Source organism: Marmota monax, unplaced genomic scaffold (genome assembly GCF_021218885.2).
Source record: "Marmota monax isolate L192 unplaced genomic scaffold, Marmota_monax_Labrador192_F-V1.1 WCK01_AAM20220418_F8-fsc00424, whole genome shotgun sequence".
Taxonomy (NCBI): domain Eukaryota; kingdom Metazoa; phylum Chordata; class Mammalia; order Rodentia; family Sciuridae; genus Marmota; species Marmota monax.
Genome location: NW_026695015.1, coordinates 225,159 through 247,885, shown reverse-complemented (window position 1 = coordinate 247,885; position 22,727 = coordinate 225,159). Strand labels below are relative to the sequence as shown.

Below are 22,727 nucleotides of genomic sequence, written 5' to 3'. Positions count from 1 at the left end.
CTGTCCCTACGCTCCTCCCAGGTTCGCATAGCCGTGTGCACCAGCTTTCCGGCAACGCAGTGGCCGTCACAGTGCAGCAATTTCGCTTACTGGATCCTTCTGACTGGTCCCTATTTTACTTTCCTTGTGCATCTTGGCGGCTGGAGGCTCGGGAAGAATGCGGAGCCACTTGCGAGAGATTTGGGGTGGAGCAAGTAAAACCCTCGTACAACCAGGAAGTGCTGCTGCCCCGCTTTGTGACCCTAAAGAAACCCTTGCGCGCCTACCCGAGTTTCGGTTTGAAGAGCCTCTAGCAAAAGTACAGTTCCTTTGAGGAAAAACGTAAAAACAAGGCAGGAGGGGGAGCCCACTGAGACGTTCCAATTTATTCACCTTCTGAATGGTTGAGCGATGCAATAGGGGAGGATAAGGCCCTTTGGACTTATTTTTCCTGACAAAGTAGGGCATGAGAAGCTGGAGGAAGAAATTAATCAGCGTAAGAATCTAAAATTAAAGAAATGGATTATTTCCATGGCAAGAGTGTGTTTTTGTTTTGTTTTTTTACGGTGCTGGGAAGGAATGTGGTGTTGTCAAAACTCTTAACAGTATTGTGCATTCCGTTTTAGCATGTACAATCAGCAATTTATCTTTATTTTTAGTTAAATGAAGAGAATGAAAGCATGTCTTTTATTATTTACAAGAGTATGTATTTCAACATTGTGTAACAACATTATCTTCTGTCTTACATTGATGTTGCTTTTTTATTTCATTAACTCATTCAGGATTGGGAAATTAAAGGTTCTTTATATGTACAGAAATATGTACATTTTCTTTTATTTCACTGAAGTCAATTTATTTCAGGATCCATATTCATATATGTAAAAGCCTCTTCAAAGGTGCCATTTGTTAGGAAAGTGGCACAGGACTGAATCACAGAAGCAAGTTTATTGTCAGGAAATCTGACAAGGCTGCTTCTGTGCAAAGAGAACAGCAGCAGCAGATTTCCTCTAAGCTAAACTGATAAGTCAGAGTCTGGGTTAGGCATTGGGGTTGGGCTTAGCCCTTGCTATTACAGGTGGAAAGCAAACTTCAAAACCTCAGGGAACACAGAGGGGAGGGGGCAGGAGGAGCAGGCACGTTGTCTGGTAGCTCCTGTACATAGTCAGAAAGTAGGCTAGTGTCTGTGAGCACTGTGTTCAGGGTACAGGTGGAGGTGTCAGCCTCTGTGTGAGTGTGTGGGCTCTTGCAGGAAGGGAAAAAGGGAGAGGGAGCAGGGTGAGGTGTCTGGGCAGAATGGAGTCAGTTTAACTTAACTTTCTAAATTAACCCATAGTTATGTTAACAGGCTAACCCCATTTACTCCAATGATGTTTTCTGTCAATACTATTTTGCGTATAACCTCTATAAATGTAGAAATATTGAAGTGTATGTCCTCCAGATTTAAGATTAGTTTTCTCTCTTATCCATTTAACCACGTAGTTTACCCCTCCTCCTACACAACCCATGAAGAGATAATAGCAAAATTGTGGTATGTATTGAAGTTTCTAGCTTAAAGAAATAATCCTAAATACCAATGCACATTGTCACATGTGTGCTTTACATGCATAAACTGGTTTAACCCCTACAATATCATATGAATTGGGTCTTACTACTAGACTGATTTTAAAGAAACATGCACACAGCTAGGATTTGAATGTAAAAGACTATAATAGTTAACCTAGTCAATCAAACCCTTTTAAAGAACCAGATAATAAAAGGTTAAATGACTTACTTGAAGACCTTGAGAGAGTTGCAATCAGAACATAAGTATGTTTCCTAGTCCATAAATGATTCTAATTTGAAAGGTTTTGTATTTTTTTATTTGCTCTGGGTCCAGATTTAGGACAGATTCTAGCTGGGCATGGTGGGTAGGCCTGTAAACCCAGGAATTGGGGAATCTGAGGCAGGAAATCACAAATTCAAGACCAGCCCAAGGAGTTTAGAAAGACTCTGTCTCTAAATAAATAAATAAAAAGGACTAGGAATGTAGCTCAGTAGTAAAGCCCTTCTCCAGTACCAAAACAAATAACCAAAACAAGAACAGATAAATAAGTTGCATTCTGTCTTTCAAAAGATGTAAGATAGGGGTTAATCAACAGAGTCTAAAATACCCTTCCAGGCTTCAGCTCTCTTTATTTCAGTAAATGGTTCCATCTTTCCTTCTCCAAACCCATTTTTAGTCTCTCCCTCTCTCTTTGTTCCCATCTTTGTTTTGTAAATAATCTATTGGCTCTTCCTTCAAAATACATTCAGGATCTAACTAATGAACACCTCTACTACAATCTACATTATCTCTCATTGGACTATTACAGTACCCTAGGAACTGTCAATTCTCAACACAAAAGTCAAACCCATTAACAAGGAAGTGATGTCATACCCTTCCTCTGTTCAAAGTCTCCCTTGGATTCCCAACATAAAGCAAAAACAAAAGTCTTCCAATAGCTTTCTATCCTCCCCTCATTACGTCTCTGACCTCACTCAGCCTTGTGTTCCTACAGGACTGTATGCAAGCTCTCAACCCCATATTCTTTGCTGTTGCTGTTTCCTCTGCTTTGAACACTTACTCATAATGGCTTGCTCCCTCTAATTGTGTTCAAATGTCGTCTTTTCAGCCAGTCCTCTACTCCCCACCCTACTTTAAATCCTAACATTTCCAAAATTTCTTATTACCACCATTATGTTTTTTTCTCTAATACTTACACAATGTAATATATGGTTTGTTTGGCTTATTCATCTTTATTACGCTTCTCTAAAATATAAGATTTAGAGGTGCAGGAATTTGTGTTATATTCTGGATCCAGATTGCTAGGAATGGTGCCTGCTACAATCTTTGTAAATATGTTGAATGAATGAATATGTGCATACACATGAGATTGTATGTGTATCATATACACACATTAACATACTGATATATAAAGGGATAAAAAGTGAACTTCTTTTTATTTGTCAGCAATTGCATATAAAGAGAAGAATTGAATGCATAGAATACAATACATCTCACTTCCACCAGCCACCTATAAGAGTGGTAAGTTTCTGTCTTTGCATGATACAAGGCAAAGATATACTCAACATTGTTAAGAGTGTTTTAAGAGTAATTGGTTTCCACTAATTGTTAAAGGCCCAAACTTTCAAAGTATTTACTTAAATAAATAGAGCCTAAAAGATTCAAGATATCTCTGTAATAATGTTCTTGTTACTAACATTTTATTTTGCTTCACTGAAACAAAGATAAAAGAGTTGGCAGCAGATTGCTGGGAATTGTCCATTATTTATAACTTACTATTTCCTACTAGCTCATGAAATACTTTCATGAATAGCACACACCTCCTCCAGGAACCACTCTTTCCCATTCTGTTCTCCCAACACCCAAATAATCTGATATTATTTATTTTATTTAAAGATCAAAGTATTCTTTTTTATTTGTTTAATATCTAAAGAAGTTCAAGAAAGCATGCATGAAAAAAATCATATAATGTCACAGTGGAGCATATGTTGATTTAGTTAGTATCAGGCAGTAGTTTTCAAAGTGTTGTCTAGTGACCCTGGGTATCCTTGTGACCCTTGCAAGGGATCTGCAAGGGGGAAATTATTTTCATAATACGGGTTGGATCTGGAAGTCCCCCAAAAAACTCATTGTTGAAAGCATGATCTCCAGTACAGTAAGGTTCAGAGTTGGGACTTTTAGGCAACAATTAGGGCTCTGACTTCATCAGTGGATTGATCCATTTGCTGTGTTAGTCCATTAATAGCTGATTGGACTATTAGGTGGTAACTGAGGGCCAGTGTGGCATGGCTGGAGGAAGTAGGTCACTGGGGGCATAGCCTTGGATTATATCTATCCCTGGACCCTTCCCCACTCTCTCTTTTCTTTCTAGCTGCTTTGAGCAAAGCAGCCTTCCTGTGTCACGTGCTTCTTCCATGATGTTTTGCCTCATCACAGAGTGAAAGAAATGGAATCTCCGGCCATGGACTGCACCTCTGAAACTGTAAGCCCAAAATAAACCTTTTCCATTCTAAGTTGTTTTTATCTGGTATTTTGGTTATAGCAGCAAAACGCTGACTAACGCACATAAAAACACTAAGTCTCTGGCTGTTCTGTTCAGTTGTACTCTCTCTCCAGAGGCTGTATGATGTGTGATATAGCAAAGTTTGAATATAGATCTAGATGTGAGAATTTGTATCTATTAAATCAGTCATTAAAGAGACTTGCACAACATAAAACAATGTCATTCTACTCATTTAATTATCTTTGTTTTGGAAAACACAGCCATTGTTTATTAAATGACTTATGTATGCAACTACATTAACACTTAATGAGTCTATTCTTTTTAAATGAATTAACAAATATTTTAAACAGTTCTCAGTTTAAATTTATAATTTCATAAATGTAGATTAACATACAAATAAAGGTTTTGGGGGTCTGCTATAATTTTTAAAAGTTTAAATATATCCTGAAGCCAGGCATATGCCTATAATCCCAGTAACTCTGAGGCAGGAAGATTGAGAGTTCAAAGTAAGCCTTAGCACATTAGCAAGGCCCTAAGCAACCTCAGTGAGACACTGTCTACAAATAAAATACAAAAAATGTGTTGGGGATGTGGCTAATGGCTAAGTGCCCCTGGGTTCAATCCCCAGTACCAAAAAAAAAAAAAAAAAAAAGATATCCAGAGACAAAGAGTTTGTCAATTCTACATTGGTCTGGAGGCTATTTTATATACCAACTATCAGCTAGTTTCCGCCCCCCCCACATGCCAGCAATCATCTGATCGCTATGGACATCACTTTCTCATATGTTTGGAAACAGAACAAACAAGATTCAGGAATGTACCAGTCATTATAGCTAGCAGATGAATAGAAGTAAAACCAAGAGTTTTGTAAAGCAAACTTTAATTGAAGCTTTTGCTTTCAAAGCTGATATAGAGCTTGTTCTCTTGTCCTATCATTTGACGCTGCTGTTCTTACAGTAATGGAATGATACTTTTTTAAGGCAGAACTACTTTGTCAACAATAGGATACAAGCCAGTTTTGCTAGTGTTTTTCTTTTACCTAATGTGATTATCCATGCTCTTTCTATGCATAGTTGTCACTTTCCTCCTCCAGTCCAGAAGTTAAATTTCAATCATAACAATGTATGCCCAGCAAAGGGCCCAACATAAACACAGTCCCTGAGTCAAATCTTATAGTTTGACTATGAGATCAAGCATGCCTTTCCTAACCCTAATTTTATGTATATATGACATGTGTATTGATTTTTGAAGTCTTATTTTTTTGCTATTATGTTATGACTAAAGTCTGGGCTTATTGCATTAGATAACATGATCTCTTCCCTGAGGGTAGTATTGAAAGTAAGAGTAAATGCTCTATATTATTTTTTTAACAACAGAAAAAAGTTTCTTTTAAAGCTGATTTATTATTTTAATAAGAGTCTCTTAAACAAGATATTCTATCACATAAAGGAAATAGCTTAGAGTCATGAAAGTGGCAACTATGTTTTGCAAAGTCACATTTTAAATAAACGGTTAGGATTTAGGAGTCAATTTTTAATGGTTTTATAATCATAAGCTTTTAAGATTTACATATAAAATTATATGCACATCAAAATATCAATTTAATACATTTATAACCTAAGAACTTGAAACATCTTTACAAAAGTCTCTCAGTAAGGATACTGTTTTGGAAACTGAAACCACCTTAAACATTTCAAAGAAAAGGAATTAAAGTCAGTGAATTGGTGGCAAAAAAAAAAAAAAAGAAAGTCAGAAATTTAGCCAAAAAAGAAAGATGGGAATATCCTGAAAAAGTCACTATCTCTTCTAAGGCTGACAGAATAAAGGATTTGGTGGTATTCTTGGGAACGTTGCTAGAGTTTTTTTCTTTTCTTTTTTCTAAACTGCTGTAATAGGAAGCCAGGACCCCATATGCTCACAGAGGCTGCAGGAGCTCAGGAACTCATAGCCACAGTCACCTACCCTTACCATGCCAGAGCCAGAAACAAAACAAAAATCTATCTTTTCCCTTCTGCCTTCTTTTTGTATTAGTGTGCCTCTCATTGCCAGATCCAAACATGAATTCAGCTGTCAAAAGATTTTTTTTCTTTCTTTTTTAAAATTTCTTACATACATGACAATAGTGGAATGCATTACAATCATAATTATCCATTCACAACACCATTTTTCGTAACTCTGTATATAAAGTGTGTCCACTCCAAATTATGCCATGATAAATTGTGGTATAAAGGTGTATTAAGAATTGTAATGCAAAAAGATTTTTTTAAATGACCTTTTCTAGCTCCCTTAGATAAAGCAGACTAATGATGTGCCAGTGTGAGGTTGGGCATCAAGTATGTAGTTTACGAAGGTTGAAAGTTGATGAAAAATATTGTTCCAGATGATATTCTGAAATATGGGAAGAATTACAACAGTTGATTGACTACTTAGAATGAACAAATGTTATTTTTTCACAATAATACTTCAGGTCCATGAATATCTTTATGTTCATCATCTTACTGCAAAAGACAACTGAAACCCAGAAAGGTTACCAGTGCTTGCAAATAGCCCAGAATAGATTCAAGATAAGCAGAGGAGCCTGGCTGAAGAGGAGAATGGACATGAGTTCATAAAGAGTCATAGAGACATGAAGAGTCTTGGTGTCAGAAGTACCATGAACTAACACAGAAATGCTTGTTATCATCTCTAAACCTCAATTTTTCTTTATGTATCTACAAAACAGGAGCTCTCCTGGATCCCAAGATTCCATTCTTTACTGGGACTTACACCATTGACTGTTCTGATTCTTAGACATGCAGATTTGTGTTGGAATTGTATCACTAACTAACTTGTGGGACTTCTCAGCCTCCATACTCACGTGAGCCAATCCCTTATAATAAATCTGTATGTATCTATGTATATCCTATTGGCTCTGTTTATCTGGATAACACTAATTAATATATCCAGTAATTCATTAATAAGCCAGTAAGTGTGTACCAACCTCTGAGCTAATGACTGTAAAGATGTGGACCTTTGATATAAGACAGTGTTATCACACGCAATTCTGTGACTTTTGTGACACAGACCCTCTCCTCCTCTCAATGCATCAGGTTCAGGTGTCACACAGGAAACTTACTCATTCATATTGCACTGTAGCCAACTTGAAGTTGAGACTGATACATGGAGGAAAACAGGATTAAGAGAATGGATTGGGTTTAATGAACCACAACTAAAGTTGACTTTTGTACTTCTCAAGTATGTGAGCTCATACAGCATAGTTTGCATTTGAAATATCTGGTATAGTTTGCATTTTAAATATCTCCCAAAGGCCCATGCATTAAAGACTTGATCCTTAGTTTGACACTAGAAGATGGTAGAAATCATTAAGAAGTCAGGTCCAATGGGAGGTTTTAGGTGGTTGAGAGCATGCCCTTGAAGGAAATTGTGGGATACTGGTCTCTTTCCCTTTCCCTTTTGTTACCAAAGGTAAAGTGAGTAGGTTTCTCTACTACATGATTCCATCAAGATGTGCCACCATAGCACAAAGAAGCAGGGCAAATTGGTCATGAACTAGCAACCCCCCAAACTGTTAGCCAAAACAATATTTTCTCTTCATAAGTTAATTCTCAGGTATTTGTTATAGCAATGAAAAGCTGACTAACACACTCTCTATATTGTTTAAGTGAGTTTGAGTTAGCTTTTCATGCTATATATTTCCTAGATGGGGTTGTATACAATCCCATATGTTTGTTTAGACTAGCATATTTCTAGCTTTTCTGCTTTCTCGGTCCTATTAAAATGTTAGACATATAAAGCAAACGTGAAATAAAAAACTGTCTTAGGCAACTGGTACATCTCTCAATTTTTGATAGAGTAAGAAAGTAGAAAAAAGGAAATAAATGAGAAATTGCCTGATAATTTTGGGTTAGATCAATATACATACAATACCATTTACATCCACAAGAGAAGAATGTGGATGCCTATGTAATAATTACCAAAACAAAAAACAAACAAAACCACAAGACAGGAAAGGGAAGAAAGGAGGAAAAGAAGAAAGGAGGAAAGGAAGAAAGAGGGAAGGAAGGAAGGAAACATATGTTTAGATTACAAAGAAAACCGTTATAGTCAGATTTGCATTGCTGTGACTAGAAAAACTAAGCACAGGAAAGTTATTTTTGCTCACAGTTTCAAAGGTTCAGTTCATGCTTGGCTGGTTCTATCATTTTGAGCCCAAATAAGCCAACACATCATGGTAGAAGGGCATGACAGAGGGAAGCTGGGAAGTAGATAGAGAGGGAAGATGTGTGCCCCCAGTTATCTACTCCTCCAGCCATGTCCCAACTGCGTACAGTTACCATGAAGTCTATTCAAACTAGGATAGACCAATTGGAATACAGCTCTCATAATCTACTCATTTGATCTCTGACTATTACTGCATTAATACAAAAGATTTTGGGGGACACTTAATATCCAAACCATAACATTTGACCCATTGTCCCCAAAAGCTTATGTTCATGTCACAAAGCAAAATGCATTTAATCCATCTCCAAAAATGCAAGAGTCTTAGCAGTTCCAGCATGCCCTAAAGTCAAAGTTCAAAGTGTTTTCTGAGACTCATGGGAAAATCTTGACTATGGAGCCCTGTAAAAATCAAAAGCAAGCTGCATAGATCCAATATATCTGTAGCATAGAGTAAACATTCCCACTTCAAAAGGGAGGGATGTGGACATAGAAAGAAAGGATGGGGGCCAAAGCAAAACCTAAATCCAGCTGGGAAAATATTTTTTATAAGTCCATTCCTGGTATCTGTGGCACATGGTAGTAAGATGTGATTTCCAAAGGGTGTGGCCAGTCCTGCCCCTTTGGCCTCTCTTGAGCATGATCTTTCTGCAGGAAGCAGCTTTTTTTCTTTTCTTTTCTTTTTTTCTTTTTCTTTCTTTCTTTTTTTTTTTTTTGGCAGATGGTCCACTTTACTGGCATCTCTGAATTCCCAGTGTCTCCATTTCAGTTTGGCTTCACCTTCACAACTTCACACATCACCCTCTCAGAGACAATCTGCAGGGATTCTGACCCTGCTACACTTTGCCTAGCTTCCCATGCCCTCCTTTGAAATCCCAGTGGAAGCTTTCATGACCCTCTATCTTTAGCAACCTACTTTCCTGAAGAACCAGAACCACATTGGATGACACCAAGGTCTATCGTCAGCTTATACAGTACCTGGGCTCCCTGGGATCATGGCTACAGCAGCCTCTAGTGCAAGGGCAGTTGGGAACATTAAAACAACTTCCTAAGCCCCTTCCCATACTCTCCTTTGCAAGCCAGGGGCCCCTTGTATCTTTTCTCAAAGGAATTTTCCCTTCTACATACTTGAGCCTGCAATGAGAGTAGTTTTGCAAATTCCTGAGATGTCTTCAGTCATCTTCTGTGTTGTCTTTATGAAAAGTGCTTAGCATCTTTGGCTGTAATCTCTTTTAACAATCATGTCTTCTTTGACCCCAGTTTTAAATGCACTTATGTACTTTTATGGCCAAACTGAAGGTTTTAAAAGTTCTTCAGCTGTATTTTCTGCTATTGATTTTCATAGTAAGCCCATCTAAAAGCTTCCAGCCATATCCATACCATAAACTGAATGCTGTGCTGCCTTGAAATTTCCTCTGCTGGATTAATTAGTCCATCACCTTTAACTTCAGCCTCACACAAAGTTGCAGATGTGGGCAAAATGTTGACAAGTTCTTTGCCAGAATGTAACATATGTTGGTCTGTAGTCTAATTCCCAATAGAGTCATTTCCCTCTGTTATTTCATGAGCACAATCCACATTCCTATTGGTATTCTGTTCTGATCTCCCACCAGGATCACTCATTAAGCTCTGCTTACAACAATCTAAGGCTTCTTCAGCCTGCATCCCCAACTTTTCCAAACACACCCAGCAAACTAGCACCAAAGGTTTCTGAACCACAAGGTCAGGCTAGTCACATCAATGACATCACTTCTCAGTACCAATTTCACTACCAGTGTCAGTCAGCTTTGCATTGCTGTGACCCAAATGCTTGACAAGAACAACTTAGAGGAGGGAACATTTATTTTGGCTGATGGTTTCAGAGGTTCTGTCTATGCTTAGCTGGTTTCATCACTTTCGGTCCAAAGTGAGGCAACATGTCACGGAAGAACGGCATGGCAGAGGAAAGCTTCTCAGGACATGGAGACTGGGAAGAAATAGAGAGAGGAAAAATGCACACTTCTGGGGCCTGCCCCCATGACCCACTTCCTCCTGCCAGGTCCTACCTGCCTAGAATAAATTCATTAGCATTTTTTAATTGTGGGCAAAATTTATCTCAGGAAAACATTTGTACTCTTATAAGTTTTAGTACTAAAAATAATGAAAATATGAACTTAAAAAAGGAAACAGAAATAGAGGAATGTTATGTTTTGGGCATGAAACATTCCCAAAGACTTATATGTTGAAGTCTTTCCCCCATTGCATTAATATCCAGAAAGAAGGTTATTGGGAAGTGATTGGATCATGACCTCTTCAGTGGATTAATCCATTGATAGATTATTTGCCAATATTAGAGGGAGGTGGTAGAAACAGTAGGAGGTGGACCTTAGTTGGAGAAAGTAGGTCAGTGGGGTAGTTCCCTGGAAAGGTATGTCTGTTCCTAGCCCCTTTATTTCTCTCTTACTTCTAGGCTGCCATGATATGAGCAGCTCTACTCTGCCATGTCCTGCTACCAAAATGTTCTGCTTCAGTCGTGTCCTAAATAATGAAGCTGACCAACCATGTCCTGAAACCTCTGACAGCATGTGCTAAAATAATTTTTTTCTCCTCTAAGTTGATTTTACCAGGAATTTTGTCACAGTGATGAAAATCTAACAAAAGGAATAATATACTAAATAAGAAAGTCAAAGTAGAATTGATAATCCAAATATATCATTTTGTTGTAAACATAAATGCACAAAACAACAGGTAAATCTTGGAAAAATTTCATTGATAAAATGATATAAAAAAAGAATAAAAAGTAAAAACAACTATAGATATTAAATAAGTTAATATTACTAGGCAACACCATACTGATAAATTTGAAAATCTCAATCACATTAGTACCTTGGAACATGCCAATCTTTATGCAACAAGAAAAACCATCCTGCATCCTTTCATTCTCTACAAGATCACACTCTTTTAGTGTCACTGGAGTATTTACCATTATTGGACATGTACATTTTTTAAAATTTATTTTCTTTTTTCTCTTCTGAGAACATAAGTTCCTTGAGAATAGGGTTCTGTGCGTCTTTATTGCCCAATGCACATAGAAGAGGTATGTATTGGGTATCAGAAAGAATCTTAGGAAAACAAAAACTTAGAATCACAAAACATATACAGTAATCATGGAATTAGCTTACTATTTCCAAGACATGACAATTTGCTTTTGAGCATTTTCAACTTTCAATAAATAAAAACTCTCCATATTATATAAAACCCTTGATAGTCCAGAAAATGATGACCAGATACTCAATTATATAAATTTCAAAATTTATACAAAGAATGAATTTACAAATTCTTAAAATCAGAAGAGGTTCATGTGAAACATACTAATATACCAGTGGATGGATACTGGTTTTGAAATAGATGAGTATACTTTGTCTCATAGTTACTAGAGTGCTTTAAAAAATAGTGGTAGTTAAAATAATTATGTAGAATTTATTATTACAAAAATAATTAGGATTGGTTTATCCAGACCCTGTCTCTTAAAAAATTAAAATGGGCTGGGAGTGTAAGCTCAGTGCTACATCGTCCCCTGGGTTCAATTGCCACCACCGCAGAAAAATAATTAAAAAAAAAAACAAAAAACATGAAGCCAGGTGCAGTGAGTGGCATGTGCCTGTAATCCCACCAGCTCGGGAGGCAGAGACAGGAGGATTGCAAGTTCAAAGCCAGCCTCAACAACAGCAAGGTGCTAAGCAACTCAAAGAAACCCCGCCTCTAAATAAAATACAAAATAGGACTGAGGATGTGGCTCAGTGTTTGAGGGGCCCCTGAGTTCAATCCCTAGTACCTGTCCCCACCCCCCACCCCCTAAAATGAACACTTTGGTGTAAGCATATGCCTTCAACCTTGGAGAGGTGGTCTGTTACTTTCTCATCAAGACATTGGCCCACTTTGTTTCCTGCTTTACTATTAATCACTTCCAGAATGATTCATCTTTATATAATTATTTCTTTGAAAAAAAAAAAAAAAAGAACGGTCTTGCACCAAGGTTAAACTGGCAAATCATAACATTGCTCTACATTGGTACACTTCCCAAAATCTGTATTATTCATTTGTGCAGCAGACATCTGTTGTCTATATCTGCCAAAAATCCATTTCCCCTTCTTTTTGAAATGGTGCCCTGAAATTACATTGGGAAAGCTATTCCTTTTCTATGGATATGACCATGAAAATGTTAATCCAAGTGTCCCCATTTTCCTTGGCCAGGGGATAGACATGTGACCCAAATCAGATTTCGGGGTTCATGTGGATTGCAAAAAAAAAAAAAAAAAGTGGAAAAAGTAGTTGGTGCTGATTAATCCCATCTGGCTTTAACTGTCCATTTGTTTCTATTATCCCAAGATACAGTTTGGTTCCTGACTTTAGACTGACTCAAAGGTGGTTTAAAGGTGTCCATATTCTTCAATCCTACTTTCTTGTGTGTGTTGAGATGGGTTGATTCCTGTGTCTTGCACTTAAGGAATCCTAACTAATGCACACTTTCTATCCATTTGAATTTTTCCATATATAAGTTTTTCCCCCCAAACTCAGAAACTATAGCCCTAATTAAACAGACAAATGAGGTAAGGTTTCTGACCAACACCAGCCATCTGGTTTATTTTTCTTATGAGATGTTGGATCTATTCACAGGATATGGTTAAGATCAGATCACACCTAGAATGTGGTTACTGATGTCAAATGACTGTCATCACTCATATTCCAAATACAAGTAGTTATTTCTTCCTAGCCAATCTCTACCCATTTAATTTCTTTTTATTATTTTGCTGTACAGAGTAGGACCTCCAGTACAAAATTCAACAGAAGTGGTACTAGAAGATATCTTAGTCTTTTTCCTAAAGAGAATATATCTGTAATTTCATCAAAAAATATTATATTTTTTGAAGGTTTCTAGTAGATAACTTTGACAGGATGATGCTTTTCTATTTCTACTTGCTAAGAGTTTGTAATTATTATTATTATTATGATTATGATTGGGTATTAAAATATTAAAAATATTCTCTGTACTTATGGAGATTATATGTTTTCTTTTCCTAATTTCTTAATGTGGCAAATTGCAGTGATGGAGTTTCTAATATAAAAAGTAGAATTCCTAATATGAAAATATCTTTTGGTATAGACACTCCCAACTTAGTCATAAGATACTCACCATGGGATACTCCCAATTTAGTCACGGTACACTCACACACATGCACACACAAACACAGAAGCATGGGCAGATTCCATTTGCTAATATTTTATCTAGAGGGTTTATAGCCTACATGACATCCACCTATAATTTTCTTTCCTTATAGTATTTTTGTATGATTCTAGAATGAAAGCTATATTGGTCTCAGAAAATGAGATACTAGAGGAAAATTTCTTATTTTTCTGTCTTTTAAAATAGTTCGTATGATTTAGGGTTCATAATTTACTTGAAACAGTAATTCCCAAACTTCAGCATGAATCCTTGCTTATACATATTCATTAGCCTCACACCCAGAGTTTCTAATTTAGTATGTATGAATTGAACTTGAGAATTCACACCTCTAACAAGTGCTTTTGTTCTGAGAACTAGAATTTTAAAACTACCTTAAAATTTGGGAAAATTGATTTCTAAAATCCACTGGACTGATTTGCTTGGTTTTATTAAGTGGTGGATGGATTTTAAACTATTCACTAATATTATGATGTAGCTCTTGTTAAGGTAACTTTGACATCCATTTTGGTGAGATTTCTCTAAGAAATGGTCATTTAGTCCAGGGTTTCATTTACATTGACAGTTATTCAGGACATTCTCTTATAATGTGCTAAGAGCCAAGTATATGATGCATGGCATTTTTGGTCGAAAGGTGACACCAGCTAGCCATTGAGATGATATGATTATGTTAAGATTTGCATTCATATGGATATTGGACTCCTGCTGTTCACCTAGGCCGGCTACAGGACTCCTGGAGAGTTCCCATTGGTTGGGCAAGTACAGTAGGAGGGAGTTCCGGGGGAGGAGCGCTCTCTGCGGTCCGGGAGGAGGCCACGTGGGTGGAAAAAATCTTCCCGGGCGGTACAGGACATTGGCGGCAGATTCAAAAAATAAACTTTGTTCCTGCTTGAGTGGCTCGTGATTTTGTGCCCAGCCAGACTGCGGCAATAATGCTTTAAATTTTTACCACATTGGGTCTTATTTTTCACTTCCAATATTATTTATCTGTGACATCTCTGGTGTGCTGCAGCTGACTTGATTTGGCTGCCCATAGCCAATTGTCTGTGTATTTCTCTCAGTTTGCAGTCAGTGACATCATACTGATAGATTAGAATCAACTATGGTAAGAATAGTTACACTATTCTAATCATAAACCTCTATAAATAGGGGAATACCCTTACCCAGAGAGCTGGTCTACCAGCAAAACACCACTACTTTCTTCTCTCTTTCTAACACTCTCTCCTTTTCCTCCTTCTCTCTCTCTCTCTCCCCCCCCCCATCTGATTTGTTATAGATTTTTCCATTTTATTCGTGTTTTAAAAATAATTTTGGTTTCTTTTATTGTCTTTTTATCCTTGTTTTTAATATAAATTTGTATTTTATCTTAGTTTTATGATTCTCTTTGTTCTATTTCAAGAATTTATCCACTTTTTAAAGTTCTTGGGTGGATATTTAACTCATTAATTCTTCTTACTTGTTTTGCAATATATGCTTCTGAGACCCCATTTTCCTCTTAAATATGCCTAATTGTATTCCACAAGTTTTTCTATAAGGGAGTTTAATTGTAATTCATGATTTAATATTTACCACTAATCACTGTCCATTAGGATTTCTTCTTTGATTCATGGCTTACCTAGGACTGTCCTCTTTTAAATGTTCACACATTCGGCAGTATGATCTTGATGTACTTGTTTATTTTTAAGCTATTTTTGTTATTAATATTTTTATTTTATAGTAGAGTAGTTATAGAATGTGGCATACATGTTATATGAGTTTTTAGTATTTGTAAAGACTATTTTCGACCCAGAACCTGTTCGACTTTGGAAAATATTTCATTTGAGCTTGAAAAGAATGTGTATTCCTTAATTGTTCTGTAAATAACTATTTCTTTTCATTTTTTTTTGTGCTCAAAACTTATAAACCTTTTTACCTAATTTTTTTTTTCTGAGAGAAATTTGTTAAAATGTCCCACTATTTAGATCCTTTGTTGCTCTTTGGTCTTTCTTTTTGCATTAGAATCTCAGCCCTGACTAAAATATATTGTCCAATACATCATGGACGAGGACATGGGTTTCACCTTCCGTTCTGTAGTGTTTCTTTACAGCTGACTATGGTTCTTGGATTTTTCTTGTCTATCCTTCAAGCTAAAATTCATCTAATTCTTAAAATTCATCTAATTCATCATGAATTTTTAAAACATTTTTTGCAGACTTTTCTGTATGTGTTCAGGGAGAGAGAGAAACCGTCCATGCCAGCTCAGCTGGTCTTGTTCACCTGTGCTCTTCTTGTGCTTTCCAATCCTACCTTTTATTTCTTTTTTGCTAAGATACAAAGTATAACTTTTATATTTGTTAATTTCTTTCATCTTGATCTTATTTTTTCAGTTGCTATTCTTTTTTTCTTCATTTATTAGATTGGAACCTTTATTTTTTTCTTTGCTTAATTTTACAAAAGCAATAAAGAATTTTAACTTCTCAATGGAGAGCTTTTTAAGGACAAGTATGTTTTGAATATATTATCTTAGCTCCCATTTGTCATATTGTTCTATGTCTATTCTTTATCTGCTTTTTAAAAGTTCACTGAGATTTTGTTATGAAAAATAATGCAAATGTTTGTTTCATATTATAAGAATGCTTGAAAATGACGAGTAACTTTTTAAGAAATAAATTTATAAGATTTTTCAGTTATAGACTATAATTTTTATGAATTCACCATCTGTAAATGAGAAGGATATAGTGAATTTATTTCCTTCTCTTATGTAGCATATTACATATATAGACATTAATATATAGTTTATGTAATTCAGCAGTTGGCCAATACTCAATATTGATTTAAAAGGTAAATGGATGGAGTTAGAGAAGATAATGTTAAGTGAAGTTAGCCAATCCCCCCCAAAAAAAAAACAACAAATGCTGAATGTTTTCTTTGATATAAGGAAGCTGATTCATAGTGGGGTAGGGAGAGGGAGCATGAGAAGAATAGATGAACTCTAGATAGGGCAGAGGGGTTGGAGGGGAAGGGAGGGCCATGGGATTATAAATGATGGTGGAATGTGATGATCATTATTATCCAAAGTACATGTATGAAGACATGAATTGATATGAATATACTTTGTATACAATCAGAGATATGAAAAATTATGTTCTATATGTGTAACAAGAATTGTAATGCATTCCATTGTCATATATAAATTTTTAAAAAAAAGTGATTAGAGGGCTGGGGTTATAGCTCAGTGGTAGAGTGCTTGCATGAGGCACGGGGTTCCATCCCCAGCACCACATAAAATAAAAACCAAACAAACAAAATAAAGGTATGTGTCCATCTACAACTAAAACTATTTTTTTAAAAGTGATTAGAATTATCCCTTAAATTGGGCTGATGCTGTGGCTCAGCGGTAGCGCACTTGCCTGGAATGTGTGAGGCACTGGGCTCGATCCTCAGCACCACATAAAAGTAAATAAAAAAATAAAGGTCCATCGACAACTAAAAAAATAGTAAAAAAAAGAATTATCCCTTAAAAACAAATTTTAAATACTAATAATTAAATTGTTTTAAAAACTAAGCTAAACACATTCTAGTTTAATACCATTGAGTCTGTGTGACATGCTATTAGTGAAAAATAAGAAGCAAATTCTGTAGGGTTTTGAAATGTCAAAAAAGTATACTTTTATTAATAAAAATTGTTTTGTAGTATAGATTATAAGATAGTCCATTTTTTTAAGTTTTGATTTAATTACATAGTAAACATTAGAAAGGTACATGTAAGTTTTGAGCAAGATAATATTATGGTGAAGCAGGTGGTAAAGAATAATATGTCTGATATTGATAGGTAAGAGATCTGTAATGAGGTAAAAAATGGAACCATGAAGATCAGATATACAAGGAGTTTATTTTAATCAAGCAATATATGATGACAAGAGATTTGAAGACAGAATTAAGAAAAAAATGAGAAATATTGCAAAGAATAACAAATGTGTCTGGTGAAAATTGACAGAAATTGAAGGTTTCAAAATAAATCTTTAAAAAGTAAGTCCTTCATACATCTATAAAAATCTCAGAGTTCCCTAAGGGGAAATGGCTTTATTTCTATTCAAAAAATAAATGTTTAATAATAAGATTTATAAGAAGATAAATATTTGCTTAAAAATACATTTAAAATTTTAAATTAGAACTTTTTCTTTGATGAACTTGAATTAATTCAAGATGAACTAATTTGGACCAGATTTTACCCACATCTATTGCCTTAACTACAAAAGAGAACCATGAGAAAAAGAGTTTTCAGACATTTGACAGCAGACAGTACAGGACTATATTCCTTAAGAGAAGGGATACGTGCAAGGCAAGCCCGATGATTTTTATCAGTTTATTGCTTGGAGGCAGTTTTCATGCTGGAGTACAAGGATAGGAACCCAGACAGAGATTAGTGCAGTGGTCTTGCTAAATTGAGAGAAAAAAAATCAGTTTGGTGAAAACTGAGAATTTGTTAGTGGGATTATGGAGACTTCAGAGCAGTCTCTTGCGTTGTCAGCAGAGAACGAATTACCCACAGGAGACAGGAAAACCACCTCAGGATCTCAGAAAGAATCACCATAAAGGAACAGGCAGAACAATGCCTGCAAATTTCACAGGATTTGGAATTGTTCATGTACCTTGAAGCAAATGTGTAAAGATCATAAAATGAAAAGTGCATCAGGGAGATTTCTCAAAAGGATATCAGCAGTGAAATTATATGGACACCAGAGTGAAGGATGCTTTGGATACACTTCTAATGACCCTCTATTTACCCCATTATAAAGTGGGACTTTTCTACCCTAAATAGTACAGGATAACTAAACACTGGATACCTTTTCCTGTACAGAGGAGAATGGCATAGTTTATTGATCACATGCACTTACAACCTAGAAGTGGATCTTTATGACAGGTAGGGCCACAGGAGGTTGCACTAGGGAGTAGAGTAAACCCAAAGATCTGTGAGAGGCAGGCTTTGTAGTAACAGGATGGTGGGTACTCATTAGTTCGCATAGTAGGATGTGATTGTCTTACTTGTATAATTTTGTGAACTGACAGTGAAGTGAAACACATTAGGTTGAGGACCAGGTCAGGTGCAATTGGTTCAGCTTATAGGGAAACCAGATAGCCTTTCCTGAGGAGTGGAATGTGCATTTGATGAAAGCAGGGGAACTCACTGCTAGGACTTTGGAGCTGGGTAAAGCTCAAAGATGCTAAGACAGAACTTGAAATTTTACTTTTAATATTATAGACAGATTGTAAAAAAGTTCAAAAAAAGTCAGCATGATCCAACTGATTACAAATAATTTACCTATAATATAACTTACGTATTACAAGTTACCTAAATAAAAACATTCAACAAAATTTTAAGAAATGTAAAAAAGTAAAGCAATTGATTGTATAAAGTCCACAATGCTCATTGTCAATTTAAATAAAAATATAAAATGTGCAGAAAAATATTATCCAAAACTATGAAAAAAATCTATTAATTGAAATTGATTCAGAAATATTAGTGACAATGAAAGTAGCAATAATGTATAAATAGTTCTTACAAATATAACCCACATGTTGAAGAAGGTAGAGAAAACAGTAAATGATGAGAAAAATTAGATAGTATAAAAATGTCCCATATGAAGCTTGTAAAGATGGAAAATACAATAACTCAATGAAAAACACAGTGTATGGACTTAAAAACAGAGTGGGCACATTGTAAGAAAAGATGGGTGAATCTGAAGGCATGGAAAAAGAAACTATACACAAAGAAGCCCAGAGAGGAAAAAAACTTACCAAGAATCAATGTCTATTTGGACAATTATCTAGTAGTTTATTACAAATGTAATTAAAATTCCAGAGGAAAGTAGTGAAGGAAGGGATGTTACAAAATCTTTGCAGAAATAATATCTGTGGAGATATTATTATCAGCAAAATATTTCAAATTTGATAAAAACTATAAACCCAATGATATAGGAAGGTCAATAAAAATCATTAAGAAATACCAACTGACATTATAATCCAATTATAGAAAAATCATAGAAAATCTTACCATCATGGAAGAAACTACATTACAAAGGAACATATTTAATAATAACACTAGACTTCCATTAAGCCAAAAAAAAAAAAAATAGTGGACAAATAGCTTCAAAGTCCTGGGGGCAGACATGACACATGATCAACCATTTGAAAAAAAATGATTAAAATACAAAACCAAAATAAACTCTTTCCAGACTAATAAAGTCGGAAAAATTCTTTGCCAGCAAAAATGCATGAGAAGAAATCTTAAGGAAACTTCTTTGGGCAGATGAAAAGTGGTATCAGCAGGAAATTTGGATTTAAACTAAGTAATAAAAAGTATCTGAAAGAGTAAATAGATGCTACATATCTTACTCTTAATTCATTTTTAAAAGTTTCATTGAAAGATAAGGACTGCATAAAGCAAACATGATATCAAACTATTGTAATGTTAAAGTATTTGTACTGTATAATATATGGCAAAGGATAGGATGGGGAAATAGATTTGTGATTTTATGATTCTTAGAAAATGAATGAGGTTAAATTTTCATTTGAAGGTAAACTGTGATATTGTTGATGTGTATTGTAAACAACAACAACTAAACAATGAAATAAAAAGGAATAGGTAATGAGTCAATAGTAGGAATAAAATAAAATAAGAAATGATACTCATTCCAAAAGAAAGCAGAAAAAAATAAATAAATAGAATTTCAGGTGGGATGGTTAGAAAGCTAATAGCAAGATTGTAGATTTAATCCTGTATATATTGATGACTATATTAAATGTGAAAGGTCTAACACAAAAATTAAAAAGCAGATATCATCAAATTGAAGTTTTTTAAAGTAGGTAGGCCCAAATTTAGACAACCTACAAGGCAAAAAATTTAAACAGAAAGGAGGAGGTAAGTAAAAGTACGGGAAGAGATATACCAGGGGGTAATAGGTACCATACAAAGAATCATGAAAATTCTAGTGAATGATTATCATTTCTGACCACAGTGAAGAAACAGAGATAAAATCTAACCATACATATGAAACAAATTAAAAGTGTATAAATGATATTTAACAGTATCTTTAAAAACTGTATGTAAGTTTTGAATAAGGAGAATGATTTCTGAGAGATGGAGAAAAAATGAGGTGACCCTATAATCCCCTTGGTTAATGCCTTGAGAGAGAATTACCATGATAAATGGAGGGAAATGACAGATGTCTTGAGAGACATTAATTATCAAAGTTCACTCAAGAATAGGTAATCTGGGACAGGGGTTGTAGCTTAGTGGTAAGGTGCTCGCCTAGCACGTGCAAGGCGCTGGGTTCTATCCTTAGCACCACATAAAAATAAACAAATAAAATAAAGGTATTGTGTCCAACTACAACTAAAAAAATTTTTTTAAAGAATAGATAATCTGGGGTTCTCTGCTGTGAGGCAAGCCTTCATGGTGCACAGCATCCACCAGGCTGATCAGCATTCCATGATTGGAAGAGAAAGGGAAGGGATACATGCATGATGCTCAGAGTGCTTGGCATGCTGTGAGGATGCAGTCTTTGCCTGATTCCCTGGTCTCCTCTTCTCTTCTGTTAGCATCAATGAAACAGCAATACATGTACCTAGCAGACTGCAACTGAGTTGAAGGCAGATGCAGAGAATGAGAAAACAACAAGAGGCGCTATGAAATTGAAAGACCCTCCGATTCCCTGTCCAAGGAAAAGCACATGAGACACTGGCTGCAAAAGCAAGAGGCGGTTTATTAGGACACAGGCGCCTGCGGGTGCGCAGCAGAACCTCAGCCAGAGCTTCAGTGAACTGGCACACCGGGCTTTGGGGCACAGATCTTTTATGGGGTAAAGGAGCAGGTTTCGCGCGCGCGGCAAGCAACAGGTTTCTTATTGGTCATTTTGAACCTAGCATATAGGTCACCTAAAGAGCAAGGTTGTTTTTCACTGTATGTTCCTGGAAAACCCACAGTTTTACATTCCATTCTTTCTGTTCCTGCTTATCTGTTCCCGTTTGCCCAATCGTGTCCTGGGACACAATTACCCGGTTCTTTCCCAACCATCCTATTCTTTCCTAATTGGTTACATTTAACTGGTTATCTGAAAAACACATCTGGTGCCTGTTAACTGGTTATCTGAAAAACACATCTGGTGCCTGCGCAGGTTTGTAGCATGCCCTGATGATTTTGTAACTGGGCCTAAAGTTATTGGGCTGGGGTCTCTCAAAATTATACAATCAGATGAGAAAAGAACCTTAGGTTAACCTGTAATAGTATATACCAGAATAAATTTTAGAAGAATTGTATGGTTGAATGTTTACAAAATAATTTTTTTAAAAAAGAATATATATATATATATATATATATATATATATATATATATATATATAATTTTTTCTTCAATTCTAATGTCTTTGTGCTTCATTACTATAATATAATTAAAATAATGACTCATCATCCAGTGACTAGCATGTGATAGAATAATTCTTTATATAATTATTTATTTTAAAATCACAATGTCTTGATTTTAATGAAGTGTATAAAAAAAAAGCAGGGAATTACTTACTTGATCTTGGGTGGGAGAAGAATTTCCAAGCAATTTTTAAATTACTCTTTAAGCATAGTATCTAAGCCAGACTCCATAACAAAAATTCTACGGAAAAAAATGCAAAGACTAATATTAAAGATCAACAGACTAAAAAGAAAATTTTGCAATATAATTGAAATACAGTAAATTAATAAATATTTTTTTCTCTTTACCTAATTTCATATTTAGAGAAAAGTTGAAAGGCTAGTCTGAAAATTTCAAGACATTGTGATTTTAAAATAAATAATTATTAGTGTGTTTTCCTACATATTCTCCAAATAATAACATTTTTACACATTTGATTTAGTTTTTGGTTTGCAATAAATATTTCTTTTGTGTTGATACTTTGAGAATGTGTCCATGCCCTGTTACTGTCAACTGTCTCCAGTTAGCTTTAAGATCCATCGATGTTCCTTGCTGGAGCAGCTACTATGATGAATGCTAGAAGGTAGTCTTTATGTAAACATTAGTTGCAACTCCCATTGTCACAAGTTCCCCACCAATGATGATTTATCTACTAACCTGCTTATTTTTTCCTGTATGTATGAGCACATGGATTTTTATTTTATTTAATAAATAATAACCAAATAAAAAAAAAGAATAGATAATCTGAATATTCCTAGATTTGTTAAAGAAATTGAAATTGTAGTTTTAAGACTCCTCACAAAGTTTACTCCATGTTTG

General features: G+C 35.4%; 1 long non-coding RNA gene across 2 annotated transcripts; it reads left to right on the top strand.

The window, feature by feature from the left end:
- The first annotated feature begins 5 nt into the window (after positions 1-5).
- LOC131423542 (uncharacterized) lies at positions 6-21,715 on the top strand. Of its 2 annotated transcripts, none has more exons than XR_009225246.1 (3): positions 6-3,043; positions 3,894-4,004; positions 21,046-21,715. It is a non-coding gene; the product is annotated as an uncharacterized LOC131423542 (long non-coding RNA). The 2 variants fall into 2 exon arrangements; XR_009225247.1 differs by lacking the exon at positions 21,046-21,715 and adding an exon at positions 6,493-7,785.
- The last annotated feature ends 1,012 nt before the right edge of the window (positions 21,716-22,727 follow it).